Raw genomic sequence first — 24577 nt, forward strand, 5'->3', positions numbered from 1 at the left:
CAAAAGCCCACCAGCGTGAACCCAAGGTCGCTGGCTCCAGCGGGGGGTTACTCGGTCTGCTGAAGGCCAACAGTCAAGGCACATATGAGAAAGCAATCAACGAACAACTAAGGTGTTGCAACGCGCAATGAAAAACTAATGATTGATGCTTCTCATCTCTCTTCGTTCCTGTCTGTCTGTCCCTGTCTATCCCTCTCTCTGACTCACTCTCTGTCTCTGTAAAAAAAAATAATAATAATAATAATGAAATACTGGTCAGTTTGTTGATTGAAATTTACTTGTCCTTTATTTTAAATATTGTATTTGTTCTTGTTTTGTTTTTTTACTTTAAAATAAGATATGTGCAGTGTATAGGGATTTGTTCATAGTTTTTTTATAGTTCGGCCCTCCAATGGTCTGAGGAACAGTGAACTGGCCCCCTGTGTAAAAAGTTTGGGGACCCCTGGCCTAACCCATGGCTGATCAAACAGTTTTCAAAGCTGAACCCAGTACTATGCCTGAGGTGGGTTAGAGCGGCACAGGGGAGGAGAGGGAGCTGCCCACACACCCCTCTCCCACCCGCCTTAAGTATCTCGACTCTCTAGATCTCTCCTTCATTCCTTCCTTCATTCATTCAACCTGCATCTGAACAACCACTCTGTGCCCAACGCTGCTTCCACAGCGTGGAAAAGCACGGAGCTGAGCCCAACCTTCCTCACGTTATGAATTCAGAAACATAAACTGGCCTTCAGGGTCCTACCGCAAGTCAGGACCAGGCCACTATGGGTCTTGCTCCAAGCCGGCGCCTCTGCCATCCTGCCTGCTGACTTGCAGCCTTGGCATCGCACAATTTTGAAGGATAAAAGCAGTAAGCAGATCCTTCTTAACCAAAGTTTCTGGAACGGGCGTGACTGTTCACGGGCCCGACCGGCCCGGAGGCCCTCTGAGAAGCTGGGGTCCTGAACCCCAAGCCTGAGAGAAAGCGAGGCCAGCTGTGCCCTGCTCCAGCCGAAGGCGAACGGCAGGTGCTACCTGATCTTCTCCCTTTCAAGGTCATCTTTTCCTGCCCTGGCAATGCCCGAGCAAGTCCCAGTTTCCATGACAGTGTCTGCCACTGGTGAGGGAAGAGACTGTTATTAATATTGTTCTTGAATGTGTACGTGTTTTCCCAGAATGGCAGAATAAAATGGGGGGGAGTAACGTCTAAGGAGGAAAAACAACTACCGGATGCTACGGACACGGCTACCGACACCGTGACAAGAAGCCCATGAGTGGCCCCCGAAGTCCTCAGACCTGTCGTCAGCGAAGGGCCTGACTCCGTCCCCAGCTCTGGATCTCCAGAGATGATCGGAACTGAAGGTGGACTGGGGTACCAGATCACGGCGACAAAGCCTCCCCCTCACACACACAGCTAGGCTCATTCAAGGGGCCTAACTGATCATTAAAAGGGGCCGTACAAGCTTGGCAGTAAAAAAATGAAGGTCAGATTACGGTAGTTTCATCACGTGATGTTGCAAGCTGAAAGCGGACAGGCTTTGGGTGGTCAGTCAGCCTGCACTGAGAGCCCTGGGCCCTCTAAGCGTGTCCCTGCCACTGCCTGAGTCCTGCGGGAGGGCGGTGACAGCTCCTGGCACACCAGCTGCAGGCCTGTCCTCACGGCACCCACTTCTGGAAGAACCGCACTGGGAACGATTCATCCCATCCTGCAGACTAGCTCCAAGGCGTGGTCACTTCTCAAGAGGCGAGCCCACCACCGCCTAGGGGTCAGGGCCCCCTGTCCTGCCACGTTTCCTCTACACAAACTGCAGGGCAACGTCCGTGCCACTCACCTGCCCAAACACCAGGCCATCAGCACTGGGTCGCCCCAGTTCCCACCTCCCCGGTGGCCCTGCAGCTGCCTCCGGCAGCACCATCCCAGAGCAAAGCTGAACCAGACTACGTAAGTTAACACTTCGGAGCAGCCATATTAAAAAAGAAAGATAAGTGAAATTAACTTTAATGCATTTTACTTCACTCAATATATCCAAAATATTATCACTCTGAATATAGTATAATCCAGGTAAAAAGATTATAAATGATACTTTACATTCTTTTTTCCTATACTAAGTCTTCGGAATCTGGTGTCTATCTGACACAAGACAGCTCAAGTCAAACTACTGTAGCCACATTTCAAGTGCTCAAAAGCCACATGTGGCTCATGGCTACCCCACTGACAGCACTGTCCTAACCGATCTCAGCCCCATGATTTCAAATACTGTCCACGCAGCAATCACTGCACACTCATCTCCACTCAGCCGCTCCCGTGAACCCAGCATTCTAGAGCCCTCAGCTACTAGACAAGTAGGTGTCTAACTGGCCCCTCAACTTACAGCATGTCTTTAAAAAACAACAAAAAGTTCTGAGTTCTCACCACCACCATCCTTGTCATGGACCTTCCCAATGTCATCACAGGCACCCCATGATTCCACAACTTAAACCGAAAGCTCCGGCCCCATACCAACTCCCCCTCTCCTCTCACACCCTATCTAGTCCGCCAGCACAGCCTCTCAGTGCTGCTTCCCCAAGCACCCTGGAACCAGCGTCTTGCACTAGTCCTGCCCTCCCGAGATGTGCTCACATCTCTCCCAGTTCCCTCAGGTTTCAGCTCAGCTGTCATCTCATCAGCACCCTTCCCTGTTCACCCTACACAGCACACACTCCACCTTCTGTCCTGCTCTAGGGTTCTTCTCAGCACGAAGCTGCACTGGATTTGCCCACTGCTCACTGGTACTGTCAGCCTCTCCCAGCCCCACCAGGACAGAACCACACTGCGTGTGGGGGCTGTGTGGATGTCTCACTTAGACGGCCCTGCAGGAGGACCTGCTGTGGGGGCCCAGCCGACCAACAGCTTCTGGCTGCTGCACATCCCGAATCGCCACAGAAAGGCCATCAGGCCACAGACCTCCCAATGCCCCCAGCAATGCTGATCAGAGGAGGGTACCAGACCCAAGTGTCCCTACCAGAGGCGGACCTCCTTCTCAAGCTGGCCAAGACTTCCTCAAAACATCCTGGCCGAAGGCTGCTCCCACCCAGGACCTCCTCCCTCTCCGTTGTCACATCTTCTGCACTCCTGCCCTCCCCTCCCTCCCTGCCCCCTCTCCCTCCCCTTTCTCCCCTTTCCTCCCTCCCCCCTCTCCCTTCCCTCCCTCCCTGCCCCCTCTCCCTCCCCTTTCTCCCCTTCCCTCCCTCCCCCCTGTCCCTTCCCTCCCTCCCCCCCTCCCTCCCCCCTCTCCCTTCCCTCCCTCCCCCCTCTCCCTCCCCTCCCTCCCTGCCCTCTCCCTCCCTTCTCCCCTTCCCTCCCTCCCCCCTCTCCCTCCCCTTTCTCCCCTTCCCTCCCTCCCTGCCCCCTCTCCCTCCCCTTTCTCCCCTTCCCTCCCTCCCCCCTCTCCCTTCCCTCCCTCCCTGCCCCCTCTCCCTCCCCTTTCTCCCCTTCCCTCCCTCCCCCCTCTCCCTTCTCTCCCTCCCTGCCCCCTCTCCCTTCCCTTTCTCCTTTCCCTCTCTCTCCTCCCTCTCCCCCTTCCCTCTCCCCCTGCCCAGGCAGTTCCTTCAGTAAGCCTCCTACACATCTGATCACCCTGGCATCAGCGCCTAGGACGAAGCGGGCAGTCAACCAGTATGACGAGATTTAATACACCTCCATTTGTAAAACAGAGATAACACCCCCTCTTTCCGGGCTGTCAGGAAGATGAAATGTCCCAGTTTACCTAAGGTCCCTCATACGTGGTCTGACACATAGGAACTGTTTCAACAAGTGTGAGTGCATTCTGACCACTTTTCAATGAAATAAAGCCCCAAATAATCCTATATACCCACTAGGGAATCTCCTGTTCAATTGAGCCTGACAAATAAACTTTATTTTCATTCCTACTGATGGACTTCAAGTTTACGTACTAGATTCTAGAAAGTGAAATCTTGCCTGACCTGTGGTAGCTCAGTGGATAGAGCGTCAACCTGGGATGCTAAGGTCGCCAGTTCAAAGCCCTGGGTTTGCCCGGTCAAGGCACATATGCACATACAAGAAGCGGCTATGAGTTGATGCTTCCTACTCTTTCCCCACACACACCCTGCTGCTCTCTCTAAAATCAATAAATAAAACCTCTTTTAAAAAGAGAAAGTAAAATCTCATCAGAGACATTTATCATAACATTCTGTAACTTAAGCTGTTTCCCTAAAGCTTCAAGAAAGTACACTAAAAAAAACCCCCACAAAATCTAAAAATGTGGTTCAGCACCAACTTCTTATGGCTAAGATTTTTAAAGCCCCCTCAAAAGAATGTTTAAGTTTATAGCATTCTAGATTACTATGGAGTTTTTCAAGAAACTATACACTGACTGTGTGGATTTCAATTTAGCAGTTTAAAAAAAAAACTCTCAAGAATGACGTATGTGTGTGCACTTACAACATTCTAAAAAGCCTCCAGCGTGCACATTAAACAGTGAGAGTCATGGGAGCTAGGTTGAGGAGTGTGAGGGTAAGAGAATAAAATCACTTATATATGCTTTCTAAAAAAGTCTTTACATGACTGGCTACATAATTTGTGGGGTCCAATGCACAATTATTAAGCATATCAAGCCCGTGACAGCAGAGCACTGAACCGAGTGAGGGCCCCGTGTGACCACACAGGCTGCTGGTTCATGAGACAGACCGGGGGTCTTTATCATGTTTATTAATCTAATATTCAATCTGCAATACAAAAAGTTGTTGGCCTTAATAATACAATATTATATTCTAGGACCACATCCAAAAAAAGTATCTAGCTCCGTATCTAAAATTATTAAAGTATAGACACTCAAAAATAAATGTAACATGGCCCTGGCCGGTTGGCTCAGTGGTAGAGTGTTGGCCTGGCGTGTGGGAGTCCCGGGTTCGATTCCCAGCCAGGGCACACAGAAGAAGCGACCATCTGCTTCTCCACTCCTCCCCCTCTCCTTCCTCTCTGTCTCTCTCTTCCCCGCCAGCAGCCAAGGCTCCATTGGAGCAAAGTTTGCCCAGGCGCTGAGGATGGCTCTGTGGCCTCTGCCTCAGGCGCTAGAACGGTTCTGGTTGCAACAGAGCAACGCCCCAGATGGGCAGAGCATCGCCCCGGGTGGATCCAGGTCATGTGGGAGTCTGTCTGACTGCCTCCCCATTTCCAACTTAAGAAAAAGGGAAAAAAAAATGTAACGTGACCAATGACAATTCAGAGAAGTTAGAAACCTGCTGGTCAGTGTTTCTGCAGGCCGTGCAGAGTAAGGAGGTTACAGCATTCAGGAAAGCTCCCCAAGACCTATGCGTGGGAATGCTTCTCTGCAGCCCTGCGCTCTGCAACGGCCGCCTGGGGGCCCACCCCACGAGCTAGTTATAAAACCTCTGGCCCGTTCCTACAATGGAACTCTGGGACCATAAAAGCAGCAGTGACGTAGATCTGTCTGTACCTGAAGCAGATGTGCGTGTGCTGATAAGAAAAGCACCCCAGACACAAGGTTTAGTGTTTACTTAAGCACGGAACACTCTCCACCTGACCCCACTTTGTACAAGCACAGGCATACTTGTTTTTCTATGACACCAAGGACACTTACCAGTGGTTTTTTCAAGAGGAGTACAGGGTTGGAAGATAGGTGAAGGTGATAAACTTTTTCATCTTATAATTTACTTTTTTGTATTTTTGTAGCACGTATTTTTGTAAAAGTAGGCTTTACAATTATTTATATTCAAAACGTTTTAATAATACAAAGTATACTTTAACAGACTTAAATTAAGCTTTACATTTTATAAAAACAAGAAACTCCTTAGGTGATACTAGCAAAAAATGATTAACAAAGCTCCAATCAATACTCAATTATTTAAGGTGGTAACCAAAGAAAGCAGCGGCAAGTCACCACCATCACCAAAAACAAAGGGTCTAAAATGTGTCAATCCGACGTCAACTTCCTCTCAATTAAAATCTTCAGGGAAGATGCAAACAAGAAGCAAAATGTTAATCAGACACTGGAGAAAAAGCTAGTAACTAAAGAAAAATAGCAAAAAGCTTGAGAAAAATCCCCCAAACTGGACAATTTTGTAATACTAGTTATATACTGGCTATTAAGATTCCAAAGGTGCTCTCAGATCATTTACAGCAAAATGGTGGGATCTTGATAACATGATACGAAGCGAAATAAGTAAATCAGAAAAAACCAGGAACTGCATTATTCCATACGTAGGTGGGACATAAAAGTGAAACTAAGAGACATTGATAAGAGTGTGGTGGTTGGGGGGGAGGGAGGGAGAGGGAAAGGGGGAGGGGGAGGGGCACAAAGAAAACTAGATAGAAGGTGACAGAGGACAATCTGACTTTGGGTGATGGGTATGCAACAACTGAACGACAAGATAACCTGGACTTGTTATCTTTGAATATATGTATCCTGATTTATTGATGTTGCCCCATTAAAAAAATAAAACTAAAAAAAAAAAAAAAAAAGATTCCAAAGGTGCTCAAGAAAATGTAATTGAGCGAGAAATAAACTCCTGGTTGAAAGGGCAGATGAACCCCTCCCCACGTTCTACCTGCCCCCCTATTATTGAGGTAACAGCCATTCCCCCCACCGCACCGGGCCCACCCCACCAAAAACATTCTGGAATCACACTGGGACACATCTCTTTACACTTATTTACCTCCGGTATTTCTTCTCCACAGGGGCCGACTCATCTTTCCACAGGGGCCGACTCATCTTCCGGTCTGCACTGAGCGACCACTCTCCTGCACCGACTACTCTCCTGCACCGGCACCATCAAGATGCCAGGCGCACAGTGTCCAGGCTCACTCCTTGGTCATGAGAGAATCACACGCACACACACAGACACACAGCTCCTTCCTTCATCACTCCGGCTAGAAACACACGCAGAGCAACATATGATCAAGCATTCTTGCAATTATTAATTTTCTAACTGGTTTATTGCCTTTATTTCTAATACAGGTACTAGTTTAATCGCTGGCCTAGTCCTCTCATCCCCAAACCTTTGGGACAAGTTCTAAGAGCAATTCGGAATAGGTAGATTTCCAATGATTTTTTTAAAAGCTCATAATCATAAGTATATCAATGTATGTTAAACAGCAAGCAATACATATTCTTATGTTGCTGCAGGTAGGAAATTCCACATTATTTCAGAACCAACCGATATCACTTTTTAAAGTCTCTGGCTACACCCTGTTAATAAATAACGCACATAAACTAAAACATAGTCACTGCATATTGAATTGAAAGTTTCCAGAGGAGAGCTGGTGTTCCTCCCCTGTCTTCTCCCTCTCCAACTGAGGGTAGGACTGCCCAGCAGGAAGGCAGACACTCAGCCCACGGAGAAAGCTTGGCTCAGGGAAAAAGTCTTGGAGACGATGTCATAAACAGCTTTTCAATTTTGACAGTCATTCCAAATACTAAACAGGGAGGCTCTACTACTTAATAAATTAATTCAAGGTATAAGATTAAAGTGGAAACATCTGCTTTAATGAAAAATAACATACAGCGTAAAATCTGACAATTCCATTTTCCACTGACTGTTAGCCACATGGGAGGAAAAAAGACCTGAGTCACCTCCAGTTAGGTTTGCCTGTCTTCAGAATAATGTCGGCCACCATCATGAATCTGCTTGTGCAAAAATCCTCTCCAACCAACTGCTCACTTTTCTGCTTGTTCTCAAAACTAACAAAAGAACAGAGCAGTTGGAGAGACCAGATGATTTTTTTGCTTTACACACAAAGCACCAGAAATCAAGCCATGTACACGCTACAGTAAACCAGCACAAGCTGTCTAACCCATCAACTTATCCAACCACTAGAGTTCTCCACACCTGCTCCAACGAACAGCCACAACCTGCCACTTACTGAGCACTTACTAGGTGCCGGGCCCTGTTCTGTGTCACGTCAATGGATTCAAGAAGCTCTCATAGAAAGCCACTCCGATCGTACTCGTCCTCCCTTCTGCTGAAATCAGAGACTACAGAATGAATGAGTTAATTCAAACATTCAGTGAATAAGCACTATGTACAAGGTTATGTAGTACATTAGAGGGAATCAGCAATGGCAAGATTTTACTCTCTTCCCCAGGGCAGTTTATAATCCACAAAAGACCTCCATGTAAAAACTTAACCAAAAAGTCATAGGGAAAAAATAGCTAACTGGAGGTGCCAGTCAAGCACTGTGTGGGAGAGGAATAATGAGGAGTTAATTCAGCAAATTAGGTGAAGCTCCTTTCATAGAAGTAGAAGTATTAAAGCCAAACCTTCAGCATTAAGGATTTTGACAGAAAGAAAAAGGCAGAAAGGACAGTTCAGAATAAGGAAATTGTACAACCAACCATGAAAATGGCCAGAGGTCTAGTACTGAATCACAAGGTGACAGAGAGAGGGAGGTAGTAAAATATCAAGCTCAAGGTTAGAATGAGGCCAGATGGCACAGGTCTTAGTATGATTTCCCAACCCTTTAACACCAATTCTCAACCAAAGCCAGGTGGTGCTGCCTCCAAGGTGAAATCTTTGTGGGAGTCGGCCTGCTGGCAGAACGAGGGCATATCCCGCAGGTGTGATGGAATGGGGGCCATACCGAGAACCTCTGGTGTACACTTAGGGGAGGGTATGCTATGATCTGACTCTCATGTCAAAATCTTTCTGGTAAAAGAGCACAGGAGGACCGGAGAGATTAGAGACAGGGAAGTCACTCGGCAGGCCACAGCACAGCCCACGTAAGGACTGCCAAGAGCCTGCGGAGGGCAGGGCGGAGGAGCCCAGGATGACCGAGCAGATGCACGGAGGCAGACCTGGTGAAGAGATCTCGGCAAGAAAGAGAAGGCTCCAAAAGTTCCCAGCCCAGGTCGAGAGAAGGACGAATGTGCTGTGAAATAAGACATCTCATTACCTCACATCTGAACAAAGCAGAGCCGCTTTAACTGACACTACACAGCAAAAAATAGCACAGACAAGGCTGTTCTCATTTCACAGAATGAAGAAACTCAAGTCCCAGAGAGATGTACCGACGTGCCCGCAGCACCCGGGGGTGCGGCTGAGCCAGGACACAAGCCCGAGTCCTCCAAGTACGGGCTAGTGTTCTTTAAACAAGCCCCCCCAATGCAGAGTACTTTTAATGCGTGTAATGAATCTTTTATTAAAATCCATTTTAAAAAGAAAAATCCATGCAATCTGCTGGGAGTATAATTATATTTCAAAGGTAAGAAATATGTTAAAACTGTACTCTGGTTCCCTCCACCCGAGAGATGAGGCGCAGCAACTGCTCAGCCAGCAGAGCGCGCTCAGGGATCCTGAACGGTAGACAGACGAGGTGCTTGTGTCCATTTTGTATAAAGATCCTACCTGGTATCATGTGAGAGGCTAAACAATGGAGAAGAAATGTTCTAAGTACTGTGTTAACGACTATCTTCAACACGGTATACCTGCATTTCAAATGTGGTTGGTACTCTGATGACCATTAATAACATACCTACTTTGTAAGAATGATGTACTACATAGGCAGACTCCAGTCTTTACTTAGCAAACATTTGATACTCTCCGGTTTAAACTCCCGAGCAAGGTGTTGGGGGTAAAATGACACACAGCTAGAGTTTCGCATACACAATACAACATGATGTTGGCAATAATGGAAGTAAAAATAGAGGGTTAGTGCCGCAGAAATGAATAGTTCATTTTCACAGGATTTCCAAAGGGCTCCAGAAAGGACATAAAATCAGAGGTGGAATTTTAAAAACTGGAGGCGATGAGAGTGAGACAGGGCCTTCCAATCAGAGCAAAGACCAAAAGGAGCAAAGAAGAAACGCAGCAGCTTGGCACGTCCCGAGAACCCAGAGGAGCCCCGAGCAGCGGCAGCAGCGCAGGGGGAAGGTGGGGGGGGGGGGGACAGGTCCAGCCCAGAGACCACCGGCCAGGAGGGGCTCTGAATGTGATGCTGGCGGCCCTGATTCCAGTCTCTGGTCTCCAACCAGCAGGCAGTCTCAGAAGCTTTCCCAGCCAGACCCTGGCAAGATGGGATCTGAGTTTCAGAAAGAGGGCCCTGGCAGCCAGACAGGAAGAGGCAGAGAGGAGCCTGAAGACAGCGCCCTCAGCCAAGAAAGGAATCTGAAGCTCTGACACACTGGCATCAATTTAATATTTTAAAAGGGACCGAACGTTGCTAGATTTCCCATCTCCCCTCACTTGACCATCCCAGCCATCCTGAGACAGGAATCACCATTATTCCCATTTCACAGATAAGAAACTGGCCCAGAGACCATTAACTGCTCAGAGTGTAATGCTGCTAAAACAGAGAGAACCCAGGCTCGGTACTTTTCCACGCTGGGACAATTTTTTTTAAATCTATTACTTTTGGAAAGTGCTACCATAAAAGCAGAGTGATCTATACTATCACTAAACAAGTGCTAAAGATCCATGTAAATTTCCTAAATGTTTGCAACTTGTGTAACAAGTAAGCTAATTACCCTTAAAACAGTTACAGATCTGCTTCCTGTTATTGCTATGTTAAAGACCTGTACTTTAACAAACAAACAAACCTGTACCTCTAATTCTACTTGCTATGGAGTTAAATATTTAAGAGAAGAATTCTGCCCTTCCGTCAATGTTCCAGTGGCCGAATTGGCATTTCACTGATGAAACAGGTTTGGTAGAAACCATTATACGTTGCCCAAACTGAAGCAGTCAACTTCTGGAATTATTAAACATTCAATTATTTAGCAGGGACAGTAATTGAATCTAGAAAGCTATAAGAGGTGACTGCAAGGAGCTTACCTACAGGTATGCAAAGGCACAAATTCAGAAACTGTTTGCCACAAAGGAATAGCAGAGAGAACGAGACCCATTTAAGAATGGATCCATCCAAAAAAATAACTGATGAGAGAATCTCTGACCTTCAGAATGCAGAGTGGTAGATGTTTTTCCTCTTTAAATTCAAAGTCTATAAAATGATCAAGGCGTTCTGGCACGGGTCTTATACGACAGAGCAGAAATGGAGCTCAAAGGTTTGAGTGCACAGTTCTATTCACAGCACCTATGACCCAAAACTGCTTTTCCACCCCCCAACTCAACAATCTTCTACCACCGTTTTTGGCTTTTTTTGTTTTTAAACGAACAAAGACCCAACGACATAAAACCCCCTTCTCAGGAACTTGGACGAAGTATCCCCACCCAGGCCATTATGAGCAGGAGCCGCATTGAGTTAAATCGTTCCGACGAACCGCATGCCCTCCGCTCCGCGTATCTCCTCCTATCCTTTCTCCTAGGCTGAATCTCCAGGGCTTGCCTACGGAGGACAGAAACTGAGAGGTGGTGAAAAGCAAGTCAAAAGCCGGCTTGGCCACGACGTGAGGGTCCGCTACCAGGAATGCGCAGGCGCGGTCAGGAGCGCACCTCCGGCCGCACGCTCAGTCCTAGAGCAGGACGCAGCATTTCACCCGCGACAGACACACCGCGCTGCTCGGGCGGAGAGCTCCGAGAGGCCGCCCCGGACGCGTGGGCTCGGGAGCCAGAAGGGTCAGGACCGCCTGCGCCGCCGTCGCGGCGGCGAATGACTTTGTGGGCCTGTCATTCCTGCCGCAGGCGGCCGTAACCTTCGCCAAACCTTGTGCCGCGCCCGCCCGGCCCCGCCCCGCCTCCCCCCGCGCGCCGCGCCACAGGCCCGCGCGCCCGTCAGTCAGCGCCGGCCCCGCCCCCAGCCTGGCCCCTCCCCCGCCGGCAGTTTCCCTTCTCGGGCCCCTAAAGGACAATGCTGGAGGGGAGGGGGCAGCGCAGCGAGCGCCCACCCGCCGGCCGGCCGGCCGGCCACTCCGGGAATCCCGCCGCCGCCCGCCGCCCGCCGCCCGCCCGGGGCTCCGCGCCCTAGCCCTATGGCCGGCTCCCGCCTCGCCTCACCCCCAAAGAGCCGCTCCCAGCGCCGCGACACCGGCCCATTGTGCGGACTCATCGTCCGCTCCCCTGCTCGGCCGGAGTGCGGCCGCAAGCCGGACCCGGGGCGCGCGCGCCCGAGCCTGCAACCCACCGCACGCCGAGGCCGGGGCCGGGCCGGGGTTCTCGCGGAGCCCGCGGCTCGCGGGGCGACCCAGCCTCCCTCCGGCCGGCCCCAGAGTCCCCTCGGCGGCGGCGGCGCGCCTGGTCCACGCCCGCTCGGCCGCAGGGCCGCCGCCCGCCCGCCCCGGCCTCCTCCATTACCTGCCGAGCGGCGCGGCGGCTGGCGGCGGCGCCTCCTCTCCCTCCGAGGGCTCCGAGCGGCTGCCGAGCGCCGGGCGGCCCTGGCCTGCGCCTTACGTAAAGCGGCGGCGGCTCCGGCGCCACTCGCGGAGGGCGGGAGGCGGCGCGCCGCGGCCGCTCCGCTCCGTTACCCGGCAACTGGCCTCAGCGCCCCGCCAACCGGGCGCGCTCCATATCCTTCCGCCCAGGCGCCGGGATTACATCAGCGCCGGCCGCCCCGCCCCGGCCCCGCCCCTCCGGCCGGCCGCAGGGCTGCGGGATAGGGAGGGCACGCGGAGCGCCGGGGCTGCGGCCGGATCCGCGAGCCGGCCCAGGAGCCGGGCGCCACGGGGAGGTTGGAGGGCTGGGAGCCCACTGTGTGCCAGGCGTCGGAGCGGAAACGACCCCCCCCTACATACGAAGGGGCGCGTGCCAAAGCCCCTAAACTCTGCCGCCTCCCCGACCCCCGATCCGGGGAATGGGGCTCGACTTGCCTCTCCCCACCCGCGGTCCGGTGCAGCCCCCGCCTTCCCGGGCGCACGCTCCACCTGTCTGCACCCTCTGTTCGCTGCGTCGTGGAATGGCTGGAGTGAGCTGTTTAAAATAAAGACTTTAATTAAAACACACACACAGAAGACAGGCTAGAGAAATGTAACGTGGTTCTTTATTAAGTAAGCAAAAATAAATTCTGGAAGATTCGGAAGTGTGCACTAACCTTTTAATCATCCTCTCCTTACCACCCACTCTCTACATGTCATTCTTAGGCCTGTCCCAAAAAAGGAAATCCTGAGGTATAACAGGAACCAGAGAGGAAGGAACCGGGAGATTACCTACTTATAAAGAGAAGCTGGGTTCCGAGTGGGAGCAACATGCCAGGGGTCATTATTTACTTATTTCTTTATTGAGCGCCCACTGTGTGGCAGGCACTGAGCTTTTCTGGGCAGAACTTGTGAACAAAGTTCCCGTAGCAGCTCCCAGGCTCTTGGGAAAAGCAAACCTATGGGCTGGGTGGGGACACAGTGCACACGATAGCTGCTACGGGCTGGAGGGACGGACCACCGCGGAGAGCTGTCCTTTACACACCACCTACTCCTGGGTCCGAGCATTGTCATCCCCATTTCACAGGTGAGGAAGCTGAGGCTCAAAGGAAGTGATTTCACCTGAGCCTTGCTGGTGGTGAGTAGGCACGATTTTCTGACTTCTCTAGGCCACACTGCCTCTTGCAGGAGGCAGGGTTTGATCCCAGGCTCCTAGCTCTGAGATCTGGGATCTTTTCCTTTACGCAGTTCTCTCCAGCCTTGCTCAGTTTTAGTTTCCGAGTGTTCATCTCAGCTGAACAGTATCTCATCGTAAATCACAGTGCATTCATTCAATCATTATCTTCCGAACACCTGTTGTAGGCCTGGCTGGATGCCAGGCAGGGGTGGCCCTACCCTTTTGGAAATCAGACTCTGAAGAGAGAGGAAGAGGATGAAAGGGTGTGGGAGGCCTGACCTGTGGTGGTGCAGTGGATAAAGTGTTGACCTGGAACACTGAGGTTGCCGGTTCGAAACCTTGCACTTGTCTGGGCAAGGCACATATGGGAGTTGATGCTTTCTGCCGCCCCCCTTTCTGTCTCCTCTCTAAAATGAATAAATAAAAAGAAAAAAGAAAAGAATGGGTGTGGGAAATCCAAGGTGATCTGGGAGCAAAGGAGGGGCAACTAGTGGAACTTGAGAGACCCAGGTGCCCCCAGAACTGGGATTCATAAACTAGTAAAAGGCCCCTCCACTATATATATATTATATATATATTATATATATGGGATTTACATATATATATGGAATATATATATATGGAATTTACAAAGTTAAAACTTTTAATTTTTCCACACTGATAACATTGTTGTCATCAACGCTCATCATTTTTTTTTTTTTTTTTTTTTTTTTTTTTTAAGGGATTTTTATTTATTCATTTTTAGAGAGGAAAGAGAGAGAGAGGAGAGAGAGACAGAGAGAAGGGTGGAGGAGCTAGAAGCATCAACTCCCATATGTGCCTTGACCAGGCAAGCCCAGGGTTTCGAACTGGTGACCTCAGCATTTCCAGGTCGACACTTGATCCACTGCGCCACCACAGGTCAGGCAACGCTCATCATTTTTTGAAGGGACTTATTAACAGCAAAAAAGAACCCCACAAAAAAGTGTATCTCGCCTAACCAGGTGGTGGCGCAGTGGATAGAGCATTGGACTGGGATATGGAAGACCCAGGTTCGAGACCCCGAGGTTGAGCAAAAAGCTCACCAGCTTGAGCCCAAGGTCGCTGGCTCAAGCAAGGGGTCACTCAGTCTGCTGAAGGCCCACAGTCAAGGCACATATGAGAAAGCAATCAATGAAAAACTAAGGTGTTGCAACGCGCAACAAAAAACTAATGATTGATGCTTCTCATCTCTCCGTTCCTGTCTGTCTGTCCCTGTCTATCCCTCTCTCTGACTCTCTCTCTCTGTCTCTGAAAAAAAAACAACAACAGTGTATCTCAGATAGTCTCATAAGAAAGGAAATAGTTGATAATTTTATATAGCCACACACAGATTACAGAATGAAACTGTCATGATTACTTTGTTTCCTTAACAGTATAGCCCCCTGTCTAGGTTGTTTGCTTTGATAAAAGTCCTGGAAGGTTGGCTGACCCCAGCCTCAGGGCCTTTGCACTTACCACTTCCTGTTCACAGAACCCTCTCTCCCTAGTTCTTTCCAGAGCTGGCTCCTTCCTGTTCGAGTTTCCCCAACAAGGTCACCTGCTTGGAGACACCTTCCCTGATTCCCAGTTTAGGGTGGCCAACCTTCCCAGTCATATGGCCACCACACTGTTTTGTTTTCTATTCACAGCTCTTTTCAGTATCTGGAATCATCTTGGTTGTATGTTAAGATAACCAGTAAGATCCCCAGGGAGTGCAAAGGAGGCCCGAGGAGGCTGGCATGAAAGCCCAGTTGGCGTGGAAGCAGAAGAGTCCCACATCAGGATTTTCTAAAGAGAAACCATCTGGGTCTCTGTGTGTGTCCATGAACATTCATTTCTCCAGGCTCAGGACCACCTATCACAGCTCTTTAACCACTGAAGGAGGGCGAGGCAGTAACAGGGGAAACATGACCACCTCCAGTGCCCTCTGACTTGGATGGTGTGGGTGCCAGCTGGGGCAATGGTTTACAACGACGTGTGTGCATGCGTGGTGAACAGCGACCTAGGCTGGATCTGGGATGCTTTGTAAAGCACATGCCAACCAGCAGTTAGAAAGCAGGGACCAGACCTTCTTGGCTCGGTGATCTTGGATCTATACATAATCTCCCTCTCTGGGCCTCAGTTTTCCCATCTACACAGCAAGGAATTTAAGCAAGAAGGTTTTAAATCTCCTCCTGTTCTCCCCCAAAGTTGCCCCTCCTTTGCTCCTGTGAACTTTGAAAACAAAATTTCAACGAAGCTGCACTTTAATAATACGGGGAGGCGGCGGGGGGGGGAGTGCAGGAGGTATATGGGAACCCTCTGTACTTTCTGCTTTATTCTGCTGTGAACCTTAAGCAGTTGTAACAAAATAAAGTCTGACTTTAAAAAACAAAAGAGTATGTAGAAACCCCAGCTATCATCCAACCCTAACAATACCAGCTCATTCACTGACCTCCAGCTGCACACCCGGTGCCCTCCTCGGTTATCCCCACCCCCAGGATAGTCAGCCTCCGGGAAATCATCCCCATCTGCAGTTAGAGACCCTGAGGCTCTGGAGAGGTTAGGTGGCTTGCCCCCGGCCACGCTGCTACTAGGTGGCAAGCAGCAGGATTTGATTGCAGCCCTGCTCTGGCCACTATGCCACACTGTTTCATTCAAGCCTACACTGAGTCAACTGTTAAATCATGTCCCGATAAGAACCCCCACCAGAGACGCTTCCATTGGCTTCCCAGGGGACCAACACCCTCATTTAGGAGTCTAACCGGTCATCTCAGCTTGGACACTGTCGGTCAAGGCAGTCAGCTAACCTCCGAAGGCCAGCAGCTCTCCTGCAGGTCCCTCCTCTCTGCGGCCCTACATTCCTCTCAGGAGCAGTAAATACCACTCCAGCATGTGAAGAGCTAAGGTCAAGCCTCTGACACAGCCTCACAGCCTGACCTTGAGGAGCTCAGTGACCTTCACAGGGCTTCCGAGTATCTGACATGATGGAGAGAGAATGGAGCTGTCCTGGTCGGTTGGTTGTATTCAGGGCCAGATGAGATCGGAGCGGTGGTGTCCTCCACAGACGCTAAGATGCCGTGTAAATGTCAAGTCTCATCGTGGTCCTTTCAGATTTGTTCCAGGGGCTGATGACTTTTCCCCTCCCTCCTCTCCCTCCGCCCCAATCCACGGAAGCCGGCCACGCTTGAGGGAGGGTAGTGCGATGGTTAAGCACTCAGACTGGACCAGCTGGGCTCCACCTCTTATTAGGTTGCTGACACGGTAAGATATTGAGCCTCTCTCGGTTTCCTCACCCGTAAATGGCAACATAATATTAGTATTTACCTGAGGGGGTTGTCGTGAGGGGCACAAAGGAATCCTTGCAGGAGGTCAGAGCGGTGCCCGGCACACGGTAAACACTCAACAAATGCCTGCCCTCCTTATGTGGCTCCCACCCTGCCCCGCCTCAGGTCCCCCCTCCCTCCGTCCTTCCTGGCGCCTCCACTTCGGCCCACTCGCCAGGCGCCTGGACAGCTCCACCCACTCAGCAGCCCGCACTGCCACAAAGGCAGAAGGACACACACGTCTCTCTGCTCCACTGACCTATCTCCCAGGCCATAGACCGGCCACCTGCACTTGTCGGCTCCAGCATGTCCACAGGTGGCTCACCCAGCCAGCGCCCCTGTGCCCATCTCTGTTTCATGGCACTGCCCCCTGCCCTCTGCCGAGCTAGTGCCCCACGCACTGCCCTACGGAATCAGCTTCTGAAGTGAACGTGCAGTCGCCTTCTGACGTCATAGAGCCTGGGTGTGGGTGTGGCGCTGCTGCCTGGCCGCTGTGCAACCTTTACCGAGTTACTGCCCCTCTCTGGTCTGGCTTCCAGGTCTCTGAAATAGAAACAACCAGAGCTCCCTCTCTTGATTTAGCTCCCAGGATAGGAAGCCCCTCCCAACGTGGAGGGAATCCTCCCACCTGGTGAAACTAGGTGCGAAGCAAGGTCGACACTTTCTCAGCAGGAGCCTGAAGGCTGGGCGCTGACCATACCTCCCTCACGAACTCCTGCCCTCAGCCCTGATGGCTTCTCACTAAGAATGACATGAATCTATTCCTGAGGCTTCATCGGCACTACTCTTCTCTCCCATAGTCAGGAGTACCTGCACTGGGGCGATCGGCATGCGACGGGCCTGGAAGTGATTCCTAATCAAGAGATTAAACTGTGCGCTTAGCCTCCCAGTAGCTGGTCAGCAGCCAGGCCTTCCCTGGGAGAGGATGTTCCATCAAGGTGATATTGAGGGTCCGGAGCAGGTGAGCTGGAGGGAGTCATCCCCACATCTCCAGCAAAGGGGCTCCCCCACTGCAGTGCCAAGAAGGGGAGCCAGGAAAGGCCCAGGAGGGAATGCTGGTCAGAGAAGTTCCCCTCACCGAGAACCTGGGCTGGACTCAGACCCTCTCCGTTTGCCTCCACATCTTGGGCCAGACCAGTTCTTTCTGGTGCACAGCATGGGGTAGATCCCAGTCAGGCAAGGACAAGAAATTGGCCCTTTCCTTCCCACCACCAAGCGCACAGGGCTCTTATAAAAGGCACTGGTGTGGTCCCTGGCCGGTTGGCTCAGTGGTAGAGCGTCGGCCTGGCGTGCGGGGGACCCAGGTTCGATTCCCGGCCAGGGCACATAGGAGAAGCGCCCATTTGCTTCTCCACCCCCCCCCCCTTCCTCTCTGTCTCTCTCTTCCCCTCCTGCAGCCAAGGCTCCACTAGAGCAAAGATGGCCCGGGCGCTAGGGATGGCTCCTTGGCCTCTGCCCCAGGCGCCTCTGGTGGGCGTGCCGGGTGGATCCCGGTCAGGCGCATGCGGGAATCAGTCTGACTGTCTCTCCCCGTTTCCAGCTTCAGAAAAATACAAAAAAAAAAAAAAAAAAAAGGCACTGGTGTGCCTGATTCACACCTCACAAGCACACATGCGCCATCGCTGTCTCCTGTCAGGGGCAGGGGCCTGGGGGGATCTAACAAAGACCGTTTGGGGGGCCACACTGTCTCCTGGGGACTACATGAACATAAACAGAGGACTGATAGGGCCCCAAAAGAAGGAAGGCACACTGACCTCATGTTTTTTGGTCAGTAGCCCACAGCGGCTATAAAATGTACCCCAAACCAGGCAACTTAAAGTTTGTCTCCAGCAATGAGGGTCTGAGCAGGGGAGATGTTGAGGGGAATGCGGGGGCGGGGGGATGCAATCGGGGTGACACTAGAATCTATGTAAACACAATAAATTAAATTAAAAAAATACTTAAAATAAAAAAATAAAAATAAATGAAGGTTGAAAGTCTGAAACCAAGGGGACAGCAGGGTGTGCTCCCCGTGAAGGCTGGGGGGGGGGGGTTTCCAGGCCTCTCCTGTGTGTCTGCTGTCCACCAGCCTCTCCTGTGTGTCTGCTGTCCACCAGCCTCTCCTGTGTGTCTGCTGTCCACCAGCCTCTCCTGTGTGTCTGCTGTCCACCAGCCTCTTCTATGTGTCTGCTGTCCACCAGCCTCTCCTGTGTGTCTGCTGTCCACCAGCCTCTCCTGTGTGTCTGCTGTCCACCAGCCTCTCCTGTGTGTCTGCTGTCCACCAGCCTCTCCTGTGTGCCTGCTGTCCACCAGCCTCTCCTGTGTGCCTGCTGTCCACCAGCCTCTCCTGTGTGTCTGCTGTCCACCAGCCTCTCCTGTGTGTCTGCTGTCCACCAGCCTCTCCTGTGTGTCTGCTGTCCACCAGCCTCTCCTGTGTGTCTGCTGTCCACCAGCCTCTCCTGTGTGTCTGCTGTCCACCAGCCTCTCCTGTGTGTCTGCTGTCCACCAGCCTCTCCTGTGTGTCTGCTGTCCACCAGCCACCCTTGGCATCCCACAGCTGGTTGATGCCTTGCTCCAGTCTCTGCTACCATTGTCACATGGCCGTCTTTCCCCTATTTCTCTCCTTTTTTTTTTTTTTATAAAGACACCAGTCATATTGCATTAGGGCCCACCCTAACCTCAGGATGACCTCATCTGAACTAATTACATCGGCAAAGACCCTGTTTCCAAATAAGGTCACAGAGGTACTGGGGGGATAAGACTTCCACATATCTTTCTTGGAGGGATGCAGTTCAAACCCACACTACCTACCTTGTGTTTAGCCTTGCATATTATACATACCAGCTTGTTTAATCCTGCAAAGAAGGGAGGGGCCATTATTATCTTTGCCTCTCAGATGGGGAAACTGAGGCTCAGAGAATGGAAGTGATTTTCACAAGTTCACAGTCCAGCTGCTATGTGCTCGGGCCAGGAATCAAAGCGGGGTCGCCATCAGCCCCAAATTCACTTTTCTTCCCTCCAGCCTCCTATCCATTTATCCAGCCAAACTTTTCTGAGCAGTCTGACGGGCACCGTCGGGACTCTCAGGAGGCACTGGTAAGAAAAACAAGCATGGCTCCATGGAACCTGCAATCTAAGTGACGATGCAGACTGACTATAAAAAGTTTTTAAATATATCATTACCAACTGTGATAGATGCCACAAGAAGGAACAAACAGGAGGCATCTGCTTAGCTATGGTGTTAGCAAAAGGCTTCTCTGAGGAAGTGATATTCGGGTTGAATCCTGAAGAATGAAAGGGACTCAGCTGTTCACAATCAGGAAGAAGGGATAGGTTGGGAGGAGTGGTAAGGTAGAAGAGTAGTAGCATGTGCAAAGGTCCTGAGGCAGGAAAAGTCACCATGCACTGGGAAACCAAAAGCGCTTTAGCATGGCTAGAGAATTCCAGATGCCATTAGAGAGGTGGGGTGTGTCTGTGTGTCTGTGTGAGTGTAACAGAGTGCAGATCAAGCCAGGCCTTGTAGGCTATGGCAGAAAGTTTGGAATGTATTCATCGTGCAGGTGGAAAATATGAATCCATGGCAAATATGCTGTGGAACAATCTGTTTACCAACTTGACCAGTTTGAATTGAGCCCATGTGACGAGTTCTTGCCTATGAAGAGGTTTGCATGGATGCCAGGTCAGATCTCGTTCAGAAAGGACCATGAGGAAGCTCAGGAGTTAGCCCCTGGCTGTCTGGGGAGCCCAAGGCTCCAGGAGAAGGAGCCTGGGTTCTGGGCCTCACTTCCTGTGGGGCCCTGAATGAGTTACACCCTCTCTTGAGGCTCCCTCCTCCTCCTGGCAAAGTCGTCCGTTTTGTGTGCACTTTCGGAACCTCTGAAGGAGAAAAAGGAAGGTCTCTTTGGTCACCCTCTCCCCTTGATTTCTAACTATACTGCTCACAAAAATGAGGGGGTCAGGGAACATGCAGAGACTCCAGTCCTCTCAGCCTTTTGGGCATTTTCCCAATGACTTAAAAGTTGGTTTTGCATCTCATTTGCATCATTAAACCGCTTTCTTTGACTTGTCGTTTGCTTTTCTGATGTTCTTGTTTAATTAAGAAAAAATCAAATACTTCTTTTTTTTATCGTTTCATATTCATTTTGAAACGTCCCCTCATTTTTGTGAGCAGCATATATCTCAGACTCTTGTGCTATTGCAAGTTTGTATAAAGCAAGGGCCAGACTCTGGCTGGCGCTGTCTGATGTCCGGTGGCCACTGAGCCCCGCATTCCTCAGCTGTAAAAGAGGGTTAATAATACATGCCCTGCGCAGAGAAGAAGCATTTGGAACCCTTGCTGCACCTGGAATTGCTCTCGGGTAAGGTCATACATATTTACACTGTTAGCAGCAGATGCTTTTACTGAGTACCTGCTATGTGCAGGTACTGTGCCAAGAACTTTCACCTCTATCACGTGTTTCAACCTCACCCGCCAACCCCATGAGCCCTCATTTTACAGGATGGGACTCGGAGAGGTGAAGTGACTTGTGCCAGGTCCCTGGGCCCAGCATGGGGACCCAGGCCATCCTCTCCCTTTCTGGCGCTCTTTAAAGAGCCATAGGTGTTCTGAGGTGGGACGGACCTTCTCAGGAGTGGTGAGCAACTTGTATGTGGACGGTTTGTGCACAGACTGACCCCTTAGCTGAGAGACCCTGTAGGAGTTATGTAAGCACCTCGTACAGTCCGGACGGGAATCTCCAAGGACCCTCCAGCCCTGCGAGTTTGGGACGCTAAGATTGAAGTGCGTGTATTAAGCTACAGCCTGTGGAGGAGGCACGGTGGGTGGTGGTAAAAGTTAGAGTCTGGAGGCCTCTCAATCACTTTCGGATGTAACCCAGAGGCCGGGAAGCTCCTGAGGCCATTGTTGAGTCTCACAGATGAACCAGGTCACTGCAGAAACCCCATAAAAAGAGCAGGGGCTGGGGGGCGGATGCTTTTCCAGGTCCTGTGCATACGGAGGCATACGCATAACGGAGCTTCCCTGCCCCAGTCCAGTCGGAAGTAAGATTGCGTTCATTCTGGGGTTCAGAGGACTGGCTCCTTCACTTGTCAGTTGCGAAAGCTTGGGCCAAGTCCCCGCCCCTCTCCGGGTCTTAGCTTTCTATCTGTAAGATAGGCGTGAGGATAACAGTATCCACCTGCTAGGTGGTTGTGGGCTTGGAGGGAAACAGTTAACCTACGGAAATAAAATGCTTGCTCACTGTCTGGCACAGACACTGAGCCATAAGGAGATAATGTTTCCCAGGGCCTGCAGGAGGCTTTGTTTGGCTGGAAGAGAGTTTGCCTGGTGAGAGAACCAGTAGTTTCTATGGGAAATGCGTTCAAAAGGGAGCTGGGGTGTTAGACAGGAAGAAGGGTGACATGTGCTGGGTGCTGCGCCTGGTAACTTCCCCTTTTCTTTTCCCATCAGACCTTCCGTAAAACACATGAGTTTGACAAAGCTTTTGGGATTAGATTTGACTTCCTTGGGGGCAGTAATGTGGGTTTCTCCTCCCTACCCTACTTGGTCTCATTTCAGCTGCCAGAGTGGTATGATCACTGACCACACACTGGATCATGTTACCCTCCTACCCCAAACCCTCCAGTGGTAACCTATGTCATGTACAATGAAGGTCAAAGTCCTTTACTCACGAGGCCCTCCTATAAGAATCCTGACCTGCTTTCACATCCCCTAATACCATGTGTGCTGTAGCCACATTGGCTTTTTGCTCTTCCCCAAATCTCTCTAGTTGGCCTCAGGACCTTTGCACTTGCTATCCTCTCAACCTGTGATGCTCTTCTCTCACATACCTGCATGGTGACTTCCTCACTGTTTTCAAGCTCGGGTCAGAAGTTTTATGTGTATTAGTTTCTAGCGGCGGCTGTAACAAGTGGCCACAAACCGGGTGGCTTACAGCAACAGAAATTTATTCTCTCAGTTCCAGAGACCAGAAATCAAGGCATCATCAGGGTCACGCCCCCTCCAAAGGGGCTAAGGAGAAATCCTTTGTCTCTTCCAGCTTCTGATGGTTCTAGACATTCCTTGGCTGGTGGCAGCATCCCTCTAATCACTGCCTTTGTGGTCTCTGGGCCTTCTCTGTGTGTCTGTGTCTCCTCTTCTGCCTCATATAAGGACACTTGTCATCGGATTTGAAGCCCAACCAGGATGATCTCAGCCTGACTTAATTACATCTGCAAAGACCCTTTTTTCCAATAAGGTCATAGTCACAGGTCCTGGGTAGAGATATCTTTTGGGGTTCACCTTTCAACCCACACTACATGATGTTCCTAGAAATCTTCCATGGTCATAAAATAGCACAGTCCTTGGCCCTCCCTCCTTGTTCCCTAGCTTTCTCTTCATGGCCGGTCTTAACACGGCTCCTTGTGTATTCATCTGTCCTTAGCCCTTCTCCCTGCTCCAACTGCAAGCTCAGGGGGGGGGGGGGGGCAGGCAGGCCTCTGCCGAGTCTGTGCTGGGCTGCACCCTGGGCCCCAGAACAGGGCCTCAGACACAGCAGGTGGTGCTCAGGATAAAGTTGTTAAATGAATAAAGATCAGAGGATACCAAGTATTTACACAGAGTTGTCATAACAGCTCCTGATGCTACGGTGTTTACACAGAAAATGGGTATAACTGATACTTACTGAAATGGATATTTATGCTTACATGCCACAATTATGTCATAATCTGATGGCAGTGCTTCAGTACCCTGGGTAGGAAGCTGGCATCTTCCAGGAGGAAGTGACTGTGAAGTGAGAAGACGCCCCAGGGAAGCTCCCGGCACAGAAACTGCCACGGAGTAAGGCGTCAGTCAAAGGCGGGGGGTGGGGGGTGGTTCTTAGAGACTCTGTTTCCCACATGGGGTAGTTGGTCTGGGTGACCATTACCCCAGGTCCTTTCAGCTCAGGCTGGGAGACCTTGGTGGCAGGAACGCCAACTTGTCCCACCTCTTGGCCAGAGGTGTCTTCTTCACTGAGCCCCCAGGGCAGGGGGCTTCCATCATGGCCCAGGGGCGTCCCTCAGGAGGTAAGTAAATGGAGAGGACCGAGGCCACCATTTTCAGAAGCAGGAAGGTCCCCCACTGCGTGGCGGGGGGGGGTGTGTGCCTCTGATGGGTTGGGTGGAGATACTTGTGGGGTTTGAGACTGATAGGCTCCCGTGAGAATAGTGGGATCTCAGAAGGGGATTCTCTACTAAGAGGGGAGGGCGGGCAGCCAACGTAGGAGGAGGGGCTTCACCAGGATCCAGATGGAGCCTATCTGCCCATTGCTCCCCGCCTCCTTTGTGCACCTTGACCCAGCAATACCGGACGGACGGGGAGGCAGAAGAAAGGAGTCCCCTGCCTCCAAACATCTCCTGTGTCCCTACATCATCTCACTTCATATTCCAAAGTCCTCACAAAAATAACACCTCTCACAAGGTGACATTGCTACTCCCATTCATCCCGTGAAGAGGGAACCGGAGGCTCAGAGACTGGAATCACCATACCAGGGTCGCCCGGCAATCCTACTGGCTTCCAAACCCTCAGTCTTCCAGCCTCTGCAGCTGCCCGCGGGCCTTCACACGTGCTGTTCCCAAACCGGGGGCACTTCCTTCATCTTCCAAAGTCCAGCTTGGGGCGGGGCAGGGCCGTATATCCCGGGAATACCCGGTTGGATGCGCCCCGCTGTGCCCCTCTTCTGCTCGCCCAGCCCCGTAGCTGTGTCAGGATTGCCCTCCCGCAGGGCTGAGCTCCTGATCTCTTTGAGCCCCTGCAGCCCAGCTGCAGTCTGCTCAGTCAGGGCTCAAGACCTAGCCCAAAGGCCACCTCCTCCAGAATGCCTTTCTGGGGCCCCAACCAGAGTGCAGCCTTCCCAGATCCT

General features: G+C 51.1%; 1 protein-coding gene across 2 annotated transcripts in view; it reads right to left on the bottom strand.

The window, feature by feature from the left end:
- The window catches only part of KIAA0232 (KIAA0232 ortholog), a 98524-nt gene extending 86150 nt beyond the window's left edge, over nt 1-12374 (bottom strand). The window contains exon 1 of one of the 2 annotated variants that reach the window (XM_066387367.1): nt 12181-12374. The gene's annotated coding sequence lies outside the window, so the exon portion shown is untranslated. The remainder of the gene's footprint in view (nt 1-12180) is intronic. The other variant, XM_066387366.1, reaches the window with a different exon arrangement.
- Nucleotides 12375-24577: the final 12203 nt, after the last annotated feature.

This window comes from Saccopteryx leptura, chromosome 5 (genome assembly GCF_036850995.1).
Source record: "Saccopteryx leptura isolate mSacLep1 chromosome 5, mSacLep1_pri_phased_curated, whole genome shotgun sequence".
NCBI classification, from domain to species: domain Eukaryota; kingdom Metazoa; phylum Chordata; class Mammalia; order Chiroptera; family Emballonuridae; genus Saccopteryx; species Saccopteryx leptura.